This window comes from Panicum virgatum, chromosome 4N, assembly GCF_016808335.1.
Source record: "Panicum virgatum strain AP13 chromosome 4N, P.virgatum_v5, whole genome shotgun sequence".
NCBI lineage: Eukaryota > Viridiplantae > Streptophyta > Magnoliopsida > Poales > Poaceae > Panicum > Panicum virgatum.
In genome coordinates, this window is record NC_053148.1 from 17,117,317 (window position 1) to 17,130,894 (window position 13,578).

Genomic DNA, 13,578 nt, shown 5'->3' on the forward strand with positions numbered 1-13,578 from the left:
TTTCAAAACACATGCGTGTCTACGTGCACTTTACAAGTGCTAACAAAAGAACTGCTCATTATCAACGTATAACCAAGCAGACGGTACAAAACTGACAGAATTTTGCCCGATTTCTACCCAGCCAACAAACTGAACTGACGGAGTCTCCGGGTCTTCACCTGGCGACAATAGACACAACACAACCAACCTCATTATAAAAAAAAACACAACCAACCTCTATGCCTAAGCCCTGCCCATTGCTCGCTGACGTGGCCGGCAAAATTGTTCAGGTGAATTGATGGACTCTCTCTATGACTCCAGGCGGACGCTACTTGTGTGTAATTAACTAACTGAAGTGGAAGGATTATTGTTAGTTTCCACAAAGGTGGAGCTGCGCGTCTTCCAGGTCGCTGAGGTAATGCAGCTGCTCGATCCTGGGCATCTGGTCGCCGCCGGCGCGCTGGTGGTGTGGGGACTGGGGGTGGTGCCTGCCACTGCGCTGCGTACCTCCCGGCAATCAGGTCGGCTGGGCTGGCATTGCGTTGGTGAAGTTGTTGCCTCCGCCGCCCATGGTATAGGAGGGGGCTGCTATTGATGGACCGTTGTTGATGAAGTCGCCGTTGCCGTTGCCGTCGCCGCCGCCGGCGGTAGTGTTCATGGCGAGGGAGAGCGCGGGTGGCGGGTGGACGAAGTTGCCGCTGGCGGTGCCAATGGCGAAGGAGCCGCCGCTGCCGCCCTGTGCCGCCGGTGTGTCCGCGTAGTTGAGGCCGGCGTCGCCGGAGGGGTACTCGAGCGGCAGCATAGCGTGGCGCGGCTCGTCGTCGACGCTCCACATGGGCAGACTGGGCTGGGCGTAGCCAGAAGGCACGCTGAAGTAGCTGGCGTGGGCGCACTGGAAGTCGTAGCCGTTCTGCGTGGGATCGCGCAGCTGGTACTGCTGGCAGGCGTCGGCGAGGTGGCCGGTGCTGTGGTCGGCGCTGCTGTACATGTCCGGCGCCATCTGCAGGTGGTAGCCCTCTACGCCGGCGCCGTTGCCGCTTGTGTATTGCTGGAAGACGTACCCCGTCCCATTGTGCTGCGTGTCGTCGGCGGCGCCCAGCTGGAAGTGGAAGCCGTTGCTGCCCCACATGGCCTGCGGGCCGTTGCCGGCGTCGCCGCCGCCGGCAGCGGCGGCGAAGCTGAGCAGCGCGACCCGTCCTCGGCGGCGTGGTCGACCGGCGGCAGGCCCAGCGCCCTCAGCCTGTCCTCCGCGGCCCGTATCGCGGCGTCGAGGGCGTCGAGCAGCCGCTGCGCCTCCTCCTCCGTGGCGATGCCGTCCAGCGCCCTGTCCCAGCGGGCGAGCGCGTCGGGCCCGCCCTGGCGCACCCGGGCGAGCTTGGCCTCCGCCTTGACGAGCTCGGCGTCGAGGTACGCGCGGTGAGTGTGCCGCGCGCGCCTCGGCGCCCAGCGCGCGGTACCGTGCCAGCACGCCCTCCCTGGACTCCCAGACGTCAGCCGCCGCGCGGCCGTCCCCCGCGGCGGCGGCAGCGGCGACGAGCGCGACGTCGACGCCGCAGAGCACGGAGAGCTCCTCCGCCTTCTGCTTGAGCTCCTCCTTCCTCTTGCCGAACGGGTCGGCCATCCCGTTGCTCCCTCCTTCCTCCGGCTCCGCACGCTAGCAAGCTTCCTGCGCTAGCTCGCGCTCCCCTTCGCCGTGGGCTAGCAATTGGTTGTTCTTGGCGAGGCTGGCTGGCAGGCGAGAGGCGGCGTATATATAGGAAGGCGCCGCGTGCCACGGACCGGACGCGACACGGCGGCGGCGGGGCGCAGGTAGCTACTGCCTACGGCTAGGTAGGAGGCCTGGGCCTCGTAGCTAGGCTTCCATACGTGAACAGGCTTTGCCAAGGACGCCCGAACTACATCAGGATCTTTAACGAGATTGCAATGATGATTTGCCTCGCGTACGGCGCCGACGCGCGGCGAGGCGATCCGAGCGCCGCTCGGAGGCTGGGTTCTGATCGCGCGCATGCAGTTAATGCGAGGATCTTGCGGGATCAATTTCGGGACGAGGAAGAAACCTTCCAATTGCAGCGGCATGGATCACCTCACGAATCACCAGCTGGATCACAACGCCATCGCCGGCGGAGCTGTTGGCGAGCTTGTCACTCGGCTTCTTCTCGTCACCCATCAGTCCCCGGTTCGAAAAACCGGCTATGATGCCAAATGTCAGGAACACGCCGGAGAGACAACGCGGATCACGTCGCCGGCGAGCTCACGGCCAACACAAAACTCACGCGAACACAGAGGACACGATCACGTTTTGGTGCTGTCAAACTTGGCAGCTTTTCCATGGTCTATTGCTATGCTTATATAACAGATTACAAGGAAAGTAATTTGGCCCTCTCAATCCGGCCGAGCACAATCAGTGCAATCACACACTAACTTTCTAAAATAAGCCATTTGCTAAACTAGGAAAGCACTAATCTAGCACCCAATGATTACTATCAACAATCTCCTCCTAAGCCTTGTGGTGCGAACTGCATACATCAATCAGGCCAATCTTAGAACGAAGTTCATGGAACTTGGTTTTGCCCAGCGGCTTCGTCAGAATGTCGCCTAGCTGTTCTTCACTCCTGATGAACTCTACCTCGATCAGACCTTCTTCAACAGACTCCCAGACTAGGTGGTACTTCACTTGAATGTGCTTACTCTGGCCGTGGAGTACTGGATTCTTCATCAAAGCAATGGCGGACTTATTGTTCACCCTCAGCATTGGTGCTCTTGGTGCTGATCCCTGCACCTCAGCTAGCACTCTGGCTAGCCACAATGCCTGACAAGCAGCATTAGCAGCTGTAATATATTCAGCCTCGCAGATTGACTGCGCCACCACCTTTTGCTTCATAGACTGCCAGGTGACTGGGCTGCTGCTGAGAAAGAATATCACCCCTGTCGTGCTCTTCCTAGCATCGACATCCCCATTATAATCGCTGTCACTGAAACCCGTTAGATGAGCCTCCTTCTCCTTCTTCCAGCAGAACCAGAGACCCCAGTTCTTGGTTCCCTCCACATAGCGCAGGATATGCTTCACTGCCATGAGATGATCCTCGCGTGGCTCCTCCAGGAAGCGACTCACATATCCAACAGCAAACGCAAGGTCAGGGCGAGTGTTGACCAAGTACCTCAGGCTCCCAACGATGCTCCGGTATGCTGTTGCATCCACCAACGGCTCTGAACTGAACTTGCTCTGCTTCAGACGCGTCTCCATGGGCACCTGACAGGGATTACACCCTGCCACGCCGCTTCTCTCCAGGATCTTCGCAGCATAAGCACCTTGGTTGAGCGAGATACCACTCGCGCCCTGCTTCACTTCAATGCCGAGGTGGTAGTAAAGCAGACCAAGATCACTCATCTTGAACGCAGCTGCCATCTCCTTCTTGAACCGCTTGATGTTGTCGCTGCTGCTGCCGGTGATAACCAGGTCGTCGACGTACACCCCGACCACCAGCTGTGCGCCCTGGTTCGGCCTGACATAGATGGCATGCTCCGAGGGGCTCCTCCTGAAGCCGAGCGACAGCAGCGTGTCGTCCAGCTTCGTGTTCCAGGCACACGGCGCTTGGTGCAGTCCGTACAGGGCCTTCCGCAGCTTGAACACCTTGTGTTCCTTGCCGGTGATGACGAAACCAGCAGGCTGCTCCATGTATACCTCCTCCTACAGATCGCCGTTCAGGAACGCCGACTTGACGTCCATGTGGTGCACCTCCCACCCCTCGTGCGCCGCAAGGGCGATGAGCAGGCGCACCGAGTCCAGCCGCGCCACCGGAGCGAACACCTCATCGTAGTCGATGCCGTGTCGCTGCGCGTATCCCTTCACCACGAGACGCGCCTTGTGCTTGGACACCTCCCCGTGTTCATCCCTCTTGACCTTGAAGACCCACTTTAGCCCAATCGCCCGCCTCCCAGGCGGGAGATCAGCAAGGCTCCAGGCCTGATTGTCCTCAATCGACTCCATCTCCTCCATCATCGCCTTCCTCCAGCTTGGGCAGCGCTCTGCCTCAGCAAATGAGGCTGGCTCATCGGGGCTCACTGCGTGCAGCTACTCCATCAGCAGTGCTCGCGGCGCGAACCCGAGCGGTGATGTCGGCCCGAGGATGTTTTCGATCTTCCGGAACTGGAGCGGAGCCTCCTCATCATGGTCAGCGTCCAGATTGTCGTCGTCGCCGGCGGGTGGCGAGGTAAACTCCACTGCCTGCGCCCCGCCGGAACCTCCTGACGCCTCTCCCGCAGCGGCGTGTGGCGACGGTGGCGGTGTCGTGTCGCCGTCCGCAGGGGCCTCCCAAGGTGCCTCGACAGCACCCTCAGCAGCCGTCGGAGGTCCCTGGGTGACGATGGAGTACTAAACTGTGAACACATCGTCGTCGCCATCCGCCATGCTAGAGCTGCTGCTGGCTGCCCAGTCCCACTAGGCTTGCTCGTCGAAGACAACATCCCGCGTCACATGGACGCTCTTGGTGATGGGATCGTAGGCGCGGTACGCCTTCGTCCCATGCTCGTAGCCGATGAAGATCATCTTGCAGCCACGATCCTCCAGCTTCGACAGGTGAGGTCGAGTGTTGCGGACGTAGACGATGCAGCCGAACATCTTGAGGTGGTGCACAGCCGGCTTCTTCCCGTGCCACGCCTCGAATGGCGTCATGCCGTCCACACTCTTCATCGGGCACCTGTTCAGCACATACACCGCCGTGCTTACCGCCTCGCCCCAGAACCAGCTAGGCAGCCCCTTCACTTTGAGCATGCTCCTGGCTGTGGCCACCACAGTCCCATTCCGGCGTTTGACCACGCCGTTCTGTTGCGGACTGTAGGGCGCGGTGTGCTGCCGATGAACGCCGTCCGCCATGCAGTACTCCGCGAACTCTATCGAGGTGAATTCACCCCCTCGATCAGTTCGGAGTACCTTCAGCTTGACTCCAGACTCGCCTTCTGCCCGCGCCTGGATCTCCTTGATGGCAGCCGCAGCACGATCCTTTGAAGGAATCGCGGCTACCCACATGTATCTGCTCAGGTCATCCACCAACAGCAAGAAGTACCTGTTGCCCCTTGGCGTCGCCGGCGTGATGGGACCGTAAAGGTCCCCGTGCCCCAGTTCCAGGCGCTCCCGTGCACGGTACTCTGCTTGCGCCGAGAAGGATGTGCGCCTTTGCTTGCCTGCCTGGCAAGCCTCACAGACCCTCCCCACTTGTCCGAGCTCCGACAGCCCTCGAACCAGCTCCTCCCGAGCCAGCTTCCGGAGCGCCGCCATGTTGACATGGCCGAAGCGCTCGTGCCAGCGCCATGCCACCTCATCGTCGTGCCCGCGCATCGCTAGGCACACCGGCTGTGCCATCTTGAGGAGGAGCAGGTACAGCTGGTTTGCCGCCTGCGGCGCCCTTGTCAGTAGTTGGCCGCCAGGGTCTCGGACCCTCATGACCCCGGAGCCTATCTCGATCTTGTACCCGACCTCTTCGAGCTGCCCGATGGTAACGATGTTCGTCGTCAGCCGGGGAATGAAGTAGACCCCGTCGAACGAGCGAAGCCCACCGTTCTTGCATACGAATGTGACCGTCCTGCGGCCTTCGATGCGCGCCGTCGAGTCGTCGCCGAAACGCACGGTGCCCAGCACCGCCGTGTCCAACTTGGTGAAGGCGGCCCTGGACCCGAACATGTGGTTGGTTGCCCCGGTGTCCAGGACCCACGTCTCCGCCCCGCGCTCCTCCACCTCTCCGAGCTGGGCGAGCACCTTCTGCTCCCGGATCTCGATCTGAGATCCAGATCCCGCCTCCGCCGCTCCATGACTGCCACCACCATGTGCCTGCCCCGGCCTTTGTAGTGGCAGGGCAGCACGCGGCAGCGGAATCGCCGTCGGGGAGGTGGTCGACGGGGATCTAATCGGCGGTGCCGAAGTGGATTGCGGAGGTGATGAATGGAGGATGGTCGGGGAGGCCTTGACGAGGAGGAGCGACGCCTCCTCATCCTCCTGGACGGCGTGGGCCTGCTCCTTCTTGGGCCGCGAGGGGCAGTCGCGGGCCCAGTGGCCTAACTTGCCACACCTCCTGCATTCATCACCAGTGGGCTTACCCGATGACGGCCCACCCGACGACCGGCCTCCACGCCCACGGCTGCGCCTGCATCGTCCTCCTCCGCGACGCCCTGAGCCGCCGCTTGTGCCGCCGCCGGAGTAGTTCTCCGCCTCCCACTTCTTCCGCCGGGCGTCCCACTCCTCCGTGAGGTAGAGGCGCCCGTCGTGTTGCAGCGACCCCGGAGCCTCCTCGAAGGCGTCCTCTGCCGCCTTCAGCCGCCCCACCAGATCGGAGACGGTGAGGGTCGTCACGTCGAGGAGCGTGGTGATCGAGATCATGATCTGTTTGAAGCACGGTGGAATGCTCCGCATGATCTTACCAATGATCTTTCCTTCCTAGACTGGATCGCCGAGCGTGGCGAGGGTCGACGCCATACTGTTGATGCGCAGCGCGTAGTCCTCAATGGACTCGCCTTCGCCGAATGTCGCCATATCGAACTTCCGCCGGAGTTGTTCCGCGGATGCTTTCTTGACGCGTTCGCTACCGACCCGCATCTCGGCGATGGTCTTCCAGGCCTCCTTTGCCGACTCCTTTCCGACGATGGCGAGCACCATCTCCGGCGGCATTGCACTGCAGAGAGCTTCGAGCGCCATCATCTCGTCATGCTCGTCGCCCCGCCCCCTTTCGACGATGTTCCAGAGCGACCTCGCCTTTTACTTCACCTTCATCAGCAGTGCCCAGTTGGAGTAATTGGTCTTGGTGAGGACGGGGTAGCTACTCCTGCCGCTCACCTCATGAATCTGTTGGTGATATGCCCAAGAGCCCATCATCACAATACGGTTTAAAGGCCCAAAAGGATATTGATCCAAGAGGGATTAGGGTTACTAATGGGCCTATGAGATAGAAGCCCATTAGTACGCCCTATATATACGAGAGAGGGGCTAGGGGGCAAAAACCCTGAGCTGCGCCACCTCCTAGCCGCCGCCCCTCCCTCTCTCTCTCGGCCGCCGCCCATTCCGTGTGTGCGGTGCTAGCACACCGACGCCCGGCGTTTCATCCCCGTACGTGTGGACTCCGTGGAGGCACTGCTGCGACTGCTGCGCTGATCGGCTGCTGGGATCAAGTACGAGGAGCTCGGTTCGTGGGACGTGATCGACTACTTCCTCTACATCGACGCGCGACTTCTTCCGCTGCGCTGCGCGTCTAGTGGTAACGATCTATGATCTTCTACTCGCAAGTATCTTGGGTATATGTGGTAGTGATGCTAGCGTAGCCTACCCGTTTCCCTACAGTGGTACCAGAGCCATCTTGCGTAGTTTTTGGTCTGGATCATTTGCATATAGGTGATATGTTATTGTAGTAGATTGGATCTATTACTTTGGCACGGTTTGATTAGATCAATTGGTCATAAGGGGTTAAAACTGGAGCGAGTTGATTGCGCGGCATGTGACAAAAGATTAGTTTGTGTTCTTTCTCTGTTATGCATACGACATGTCCCTACCGGCTGGAATCACCATCGGGACTAACTGTGTGCATAAGTCAGCAGATTGGACCAACAGATCGAGATCATGTGTAGATGCAGTCTTCTCAAGTGCAATGTTTGCACGGTCAATGTGATTGACCTAGTGAAAATGGAGGCATTATGAATGGCTCGAATTTGAGGTGATGCGATCACTCTGATGAGATTTTCATAGGGATTCCATAGATGCGATCTGTGTAATTCCGTTGCTTTCTCGTTGTAGCGGCTTCCCAAGCGCTACTTTGGTAGAACACGTCATACGCCTAACTTGTTTTGCAGGGTGTGATGTGAATGGTATGGCCTCAATGTCATGTGATGATGTATGTGATGATTTGTGCGGCCTGCGTGTCGCAAGTTAACACAACCGGGTTGAGGTTGCACCATTATTGTATAACGACCTGTGTGTCGACTTGTGATGTTTGAATCCTCATGTAATTATTTCACTAGCTATTAGATGTAGTAGCTTAGTATCTTTTCATGGAGGCTTCAATCATGATGGCGATGATGATCACCACAAGACTGGACGGATGGCAATGGAGGTCACCTTGGAGCCATGGCGATGGAGCCCATTGTGATGCAAGAGGCCATACTATTCACAATATAATATGATTATATGCCTGTGATGTTTATTTTCCTGTCATACTATTCTTTCATGCTTTTACATATGGTGGATGCTTTAATCATGATAGAATAGCTTCTCTCAGAAAAGGTTGAGTTTTTGATGCCTTTTACCAATAGCTGCACCTATAAATTTTGATCGTTGTGTGGTAGGTTTACCAAAGTAGAGTACCCTCAGCTATCACTTTTGTATAGGGTGGATGTCGGACATTCACAAGCATAGTATTGGTTTACTCAGCAAAGCTATCAAAACAGTTTTGGGCTTTAAGGCATAATGTTGGGGCCGGGGCATTGGATGCCACCCAACAAACAAGAGTCGCATAGAGATGTGATTAGTAATTTGTTACTTACCTGTATCACTACTTTTCTAGCCGTGATGCTAAAGCTCACTAGAATTTTAGTGATTATGGATCTTGAACCACTATATGTCATTAGAGGCAAGATGACTTTGATATAGTAGGTTGTCTTTTGTTAAATCAGTTAATGAAAGTCTTTACATAAACTTAGTGCTGAAATCTTGCTTTACTTCAATGTTGTAGATCATGTCTGCCAGTAACAATTCCGCTTTCAATTTGCGTTCTGTTCTTGAGAAAGAAAAGTTGAATGGAACAAACTTTATTGATTGGTACCGCAACCTGAGAAATGTTCTCAGGCAAGAGAAAAAGGAGTATGTTCTTGAGCAGCCATATCCTGATGATCTCCCTGACAATGCAACTGCTGCTGATCGCAGAGCTTATGAGAAGCACTGCAATAACTCACTTGATGTCAGCTGTCTGATGCTCGCCACCATGTCCCCTGATCTGCAGAAGCAGTATGAGCATGCGGATGCGCATACCATGATCGAGGGGCTGCGTGGGATGTTTCAAAACCAAGCCAGGACTGAGAGGTTCAATATCTCAAAGTCCTTGTTTGCGTGCAAGCTGGCAGAAGGTAGCCCAGTGAGTCCTCATATGATCAAAATGATTGGTTACATTGAGACTTTGGACAGACTTGGTTCTGAACTTCACCAAGACTTGGCTACTGATGTTATTCTCCAGTCGCTCCCGGCGAGCTATGAGCCTTTTATCATGAACTTTCAGATGAATGGCTTGGATAAAACATTGAGTGAGTTGCATGGGATGCTAAAGACAGCAGAGGAGAGCATTAAGAAGAATCCCAATCATGTGATGATGATTCAGAAGGGGAACAAAAAGAGGAAGCGTTGGACGCCTCCTGATCCCAAAGGTAAAGGCAAGGAAAAGAGTTCCGGTGGTGAGTCCTCGGGCTCTAAGCTAAAGCCAGCACCTAAGGCCAAATCTGGCCCTACTTCTGAAGATGAATGCTTCCACTGTCATGAAAAGGGACATTGGTCTAGGAACTGCAAGAAGTACTTGGAAGAAAAGAAGAAGAAGAAGGGAAGTGAGACTTCCACTTCAGGTATAAATGTTATAGAAATAAATATTGCATTATCTTCTAGTGAATCATGGATATTTGATACTGGATCGATGATTCACACTTACAAATCGTTGCAGGGTCTAAGTGAGACTAGAAGATTTGAAAGAGGCGAGTTGGACGTTCGTGTCGGCAATGGCGCAAAGGTTGCGGTGTTGGCGGTCGGCACCTACCACTTGTCTCTACCCTCCGGATTAGTTTTGGAATTAAATAATTGTTATTGCATTCCTGCTTTGAGCAAGAACATTATTTCTTCTTCATGTTTGGAAGAAGTTGGTGATTTTAAGATTGTAATTGAGAACAAACGTTGTTCTATCTTTTGCAATGGTATTTTTTATGCTCATTGTCCATTGGTGAATGGATTATATGTTCTTGATCTTGAGGATAAATCTGTCTGTAACATTAATACTAAGAGGCTTAGACCAAATGATTTGAATCCCACTTTTATTTGGCATTGTCGCTTAGGTCATATAAATGAGAAACGCATTGAACAACTCCATAAAGATGGATTGTTAAGTTCATTTGATTTTAAATCATTTGACACATGTGAGTCTTGTTTGCTTGGAAAGATGACCAAAGCGCCTTTCACTGGTCATAGTGAGAGGGCGAGTGACTTGTTGGGACTTGTACATACCGATGTATGTGGACCAATGAGCTCAATAGCCAGAGGTGGTTTTCAATACTTCATTACTTTCACTGATGACTATAGTAGATATGGCTATATCTACTTAATGAGGCACAAGTCTGAATCGTTTGAAAAGTTCAAAGAATTTCAGAATGAAGTACGAAATCAATTAGGCAAGACAATTAAATTTCTGCGATCTGATCGTGGAGAAGAATATTTGAGCCTTGAATTTGGTGATTATTTGAAGCAATGTGGAATTATTCCGCAGCTAACTCCGCCCGGAACACCTCAATGGAATGGGGTATCCGAACGGAGGAACCGAACCTTGTTGGACATGGTTAGGTCCATGATGAGCCAAGCTGATCTTCCATTGTCATTTTGGGGTTACGCTCTTGAAACTGCTGCGTTCACACTGAATAGGATTCCAAGTAAGTCTGTTGAAAAGACACCATATGAGATATGGACTGGGAAGCGTCCCGGATTATCTTTTCTCAAAGTTTGGGGATGTGAGGCTTATGTCAAACGTTTGATGTCAGATAAGCTCACTCCAAAGTTAGACAAATGTTTCTTTGTGGGGTATCCTAGGGAAACCAAAGGATATTATTTTTACAATAAGGCGGAAGGCAAAGTGTTTGTCGCTCGCAATGGTGTTTTCTTAGAAAAGGAGTTTCTCTCAAAAGGGTTTAGTGGGATCAAGGTGCAACTTGAAGAAATTCAGGAAACACCCGAAACTGTTTCAGCACCCACTAAAGATCCACGGGATGTGCAAGATGTTGCACAACTCGTAGTTGAGGCACCAGCCCCACGAAGGTCTATAAGGGCACGTCGCGCTACTGACAAGCTCAACCTCCTTATTACGGAGGAGCGCCATGTATTATTGATGGAAAATGATGAGCCCTTGACCTACAAAGAAGCAATGATGGGACCCGACTCCGACAAATGGCTTGAAGCCATGGAATCCGAGTTAAAATCCATGCATGATAATCAAGTTTGGAACTTGGTCGATCAGATTGACAGTGTAAGACCTATCGACTGTAAGTGGATTTTTAAGAAAAAATTAGACATGGATGGAAATGTTCACATCTATAAGGCACGATTGGTGGCGAAAGGTTTCCGACAAATTCAAGGTGTTGACTATGAGGAAACCTTTTCGCCCGTCGCAATGCTAAAGTCTGTTCAGATTCTCCTAGCAATTGCCGCATATTATGACTATGAGATATGGCAAATGGATGTCAAAACTGCTTTCCTTAATGGACATCTAAGTGAGGATGTGTATATGACACAGCTTGAAGGTTTTGTCGATCCTAAAAATGCTGGGAAAATATGTAAGCTTCAGAGGTCCATCTATGGATTGAAGCAAGCATCTCGGAGTTGGAATATTCGTTTTGATGAAGTAGTCAAAGGGTTTGGCTTCATCAAGAATGAAGATGAGCCTTGTGTTTACAAAAAGGCTAGTGGGAGCGCACTTGTGTTTCTGGTCCTATATGTGGATGACATATTACTGATCGGAAATGATATTCCAATGCTTGAAGCCGTTAAAACCTCATTGAAAAAGAGTTTTTCGATGAAGGATTTAGGAGAGGCGGCTTATATTCTGGGTATTAGGATCTATAGAGATAGATCAAAAAGGCTAATTGGATTAAGCCAAGACACGTACATTGACAAGATATTGAATCGGTTCAATATGCTATGCTTTGCACGCGCCCAGATGTTTCCTTTGCTCTAAGTGTTACGAGCAGGTATCAGTCAGATTTCGGTGAATCTCACTGGACAATTGTAAAGAGTATACTTAAGTACTTAAGAAGAACTAAGGATATGTTCCTAATATTTGGAGGCGAAGATGAGCTCATTGTAAAGGGTTACACCGATGCTAGTTTTCAAACAGACAAAGATGACTCCAAATCGCAATCCGGTTTTGTTTTCTGCCTCAATGGTGGGGCAGTGAGCTGGAAGAGTTCCAAGCAAGATACGGTGGCTGATTCGACGACAGAGGCCGAGTATATTGCAGCTTTCGAAGCTGCAAAAGAAGCTGTTTGGATCAGAAAGTTTGTTTCTGACTTGGGTGTTGTTCCTAGTGCGTCCAGTCCAGTGGACCTCTATTGTGATAATAGTGGTGCCGTTGCACTAGCAAAGGAGCCTAGAACAACTAAGAAGTCCAGACATATACTGCGGAAGTATCACCTCATCCGTAACTTTGTTGAGAGAGGTGATGTGAAGGTTTGCAAGGTGCACACGGATTCAAACGTTGCTGATCCGTTGACGAAGCCTCTCCCACAACCAAAGCATGAGGCGCACATGAGATCTATGGGTATTAGATACTTACATCAGTGATTCTAGTGTGCGTGGGAGATTTTTGTGTCATGAGTATGTTTATGTAATGATAAATAATTGTTATTTGTTCCATGGATGATTATTTTTACATTGATTATCAAGTATGTGACTTGTTCGTGAAACTCTTTGTTGAAAATGATATGATTCTAAATTATCCCTAGTTTATGTCGTTGTGGGGGACAACAACGACGTTGAGGCTAGCACATGCATTAATTGATGATCATGTTTCACGGATCATGGATATGGAGATATCGGATTAATGATGTGGACACATGTTGGTGAACATGGTGTTGGATTGACCCACTCCAAGATAATGTTGTGATTGTTATTTTGTATGTGCCATCAGTTGTTCTTGAGTGTTATACCTATTGGATCCTTAGACCTGAGATCGCCATTGTTTCTCACTGTGTGTAGTGGTGCATCTTGGGGCTGCTAAACGCTACTCCGTGACTGGGTAGTTACAAAAGCAGCTTACAGGTGTGTCATGAAACATGGAATGGGATGTGAGCGGATCAAGATGGAATTTGCCCCTCCTAGATAACGGGAGAGATATCTCTGGGCCCCTCGAGATAGTTGGATTTGAAAGTGCATGGCCATGCCAAAGTGATTAAAGAGTTAATCATGATGACTAAAGGTTAGTTATGAATAGAATCCACTATTAGATCGAGAGAATGGTCGAACTATCACAAAGGTGGCACGCTTCTCGCTTTGAGTTTGACTGGTATCGTGTGGCAAAGGGATTGGTGTATGGGTATATCTATGGTTCGGCCGATATGATCTTTATGTGTATTTGTGAGTCACTATGCCCTGCTAGGTGCCGCTATTGACCTGTGATTCGGAAATGATTTCCGATCACGACCACCTACACATGAACCTAACGGGTCACACACTTAAGGGGTTTGGAATGTTGGAAAGCTTGCATGTATGATTGTCTCTAGTGCAAGTGGGAGATTGTTGGTGATATGCCCAAGAGCCCATCATCACAATACGGTTTAAAGGCCCAAAAGGATATTGATCCAAGAGGGATTAGGGTTACTAATGGG

General features: G+C 52.1%; 1 pseudogene; it reads right to left on the bottom strand.

The window, feature by feature from the left end:
- Positions 1-496: 496 nt before the first annotated feature.
- Positions 497-1,600, bottom strand: LOC120669181 (annotated as a pseudogene).
- Between the last annotated feature and the right edge of the window lie 11,978 nt (positions 1,601-13,578).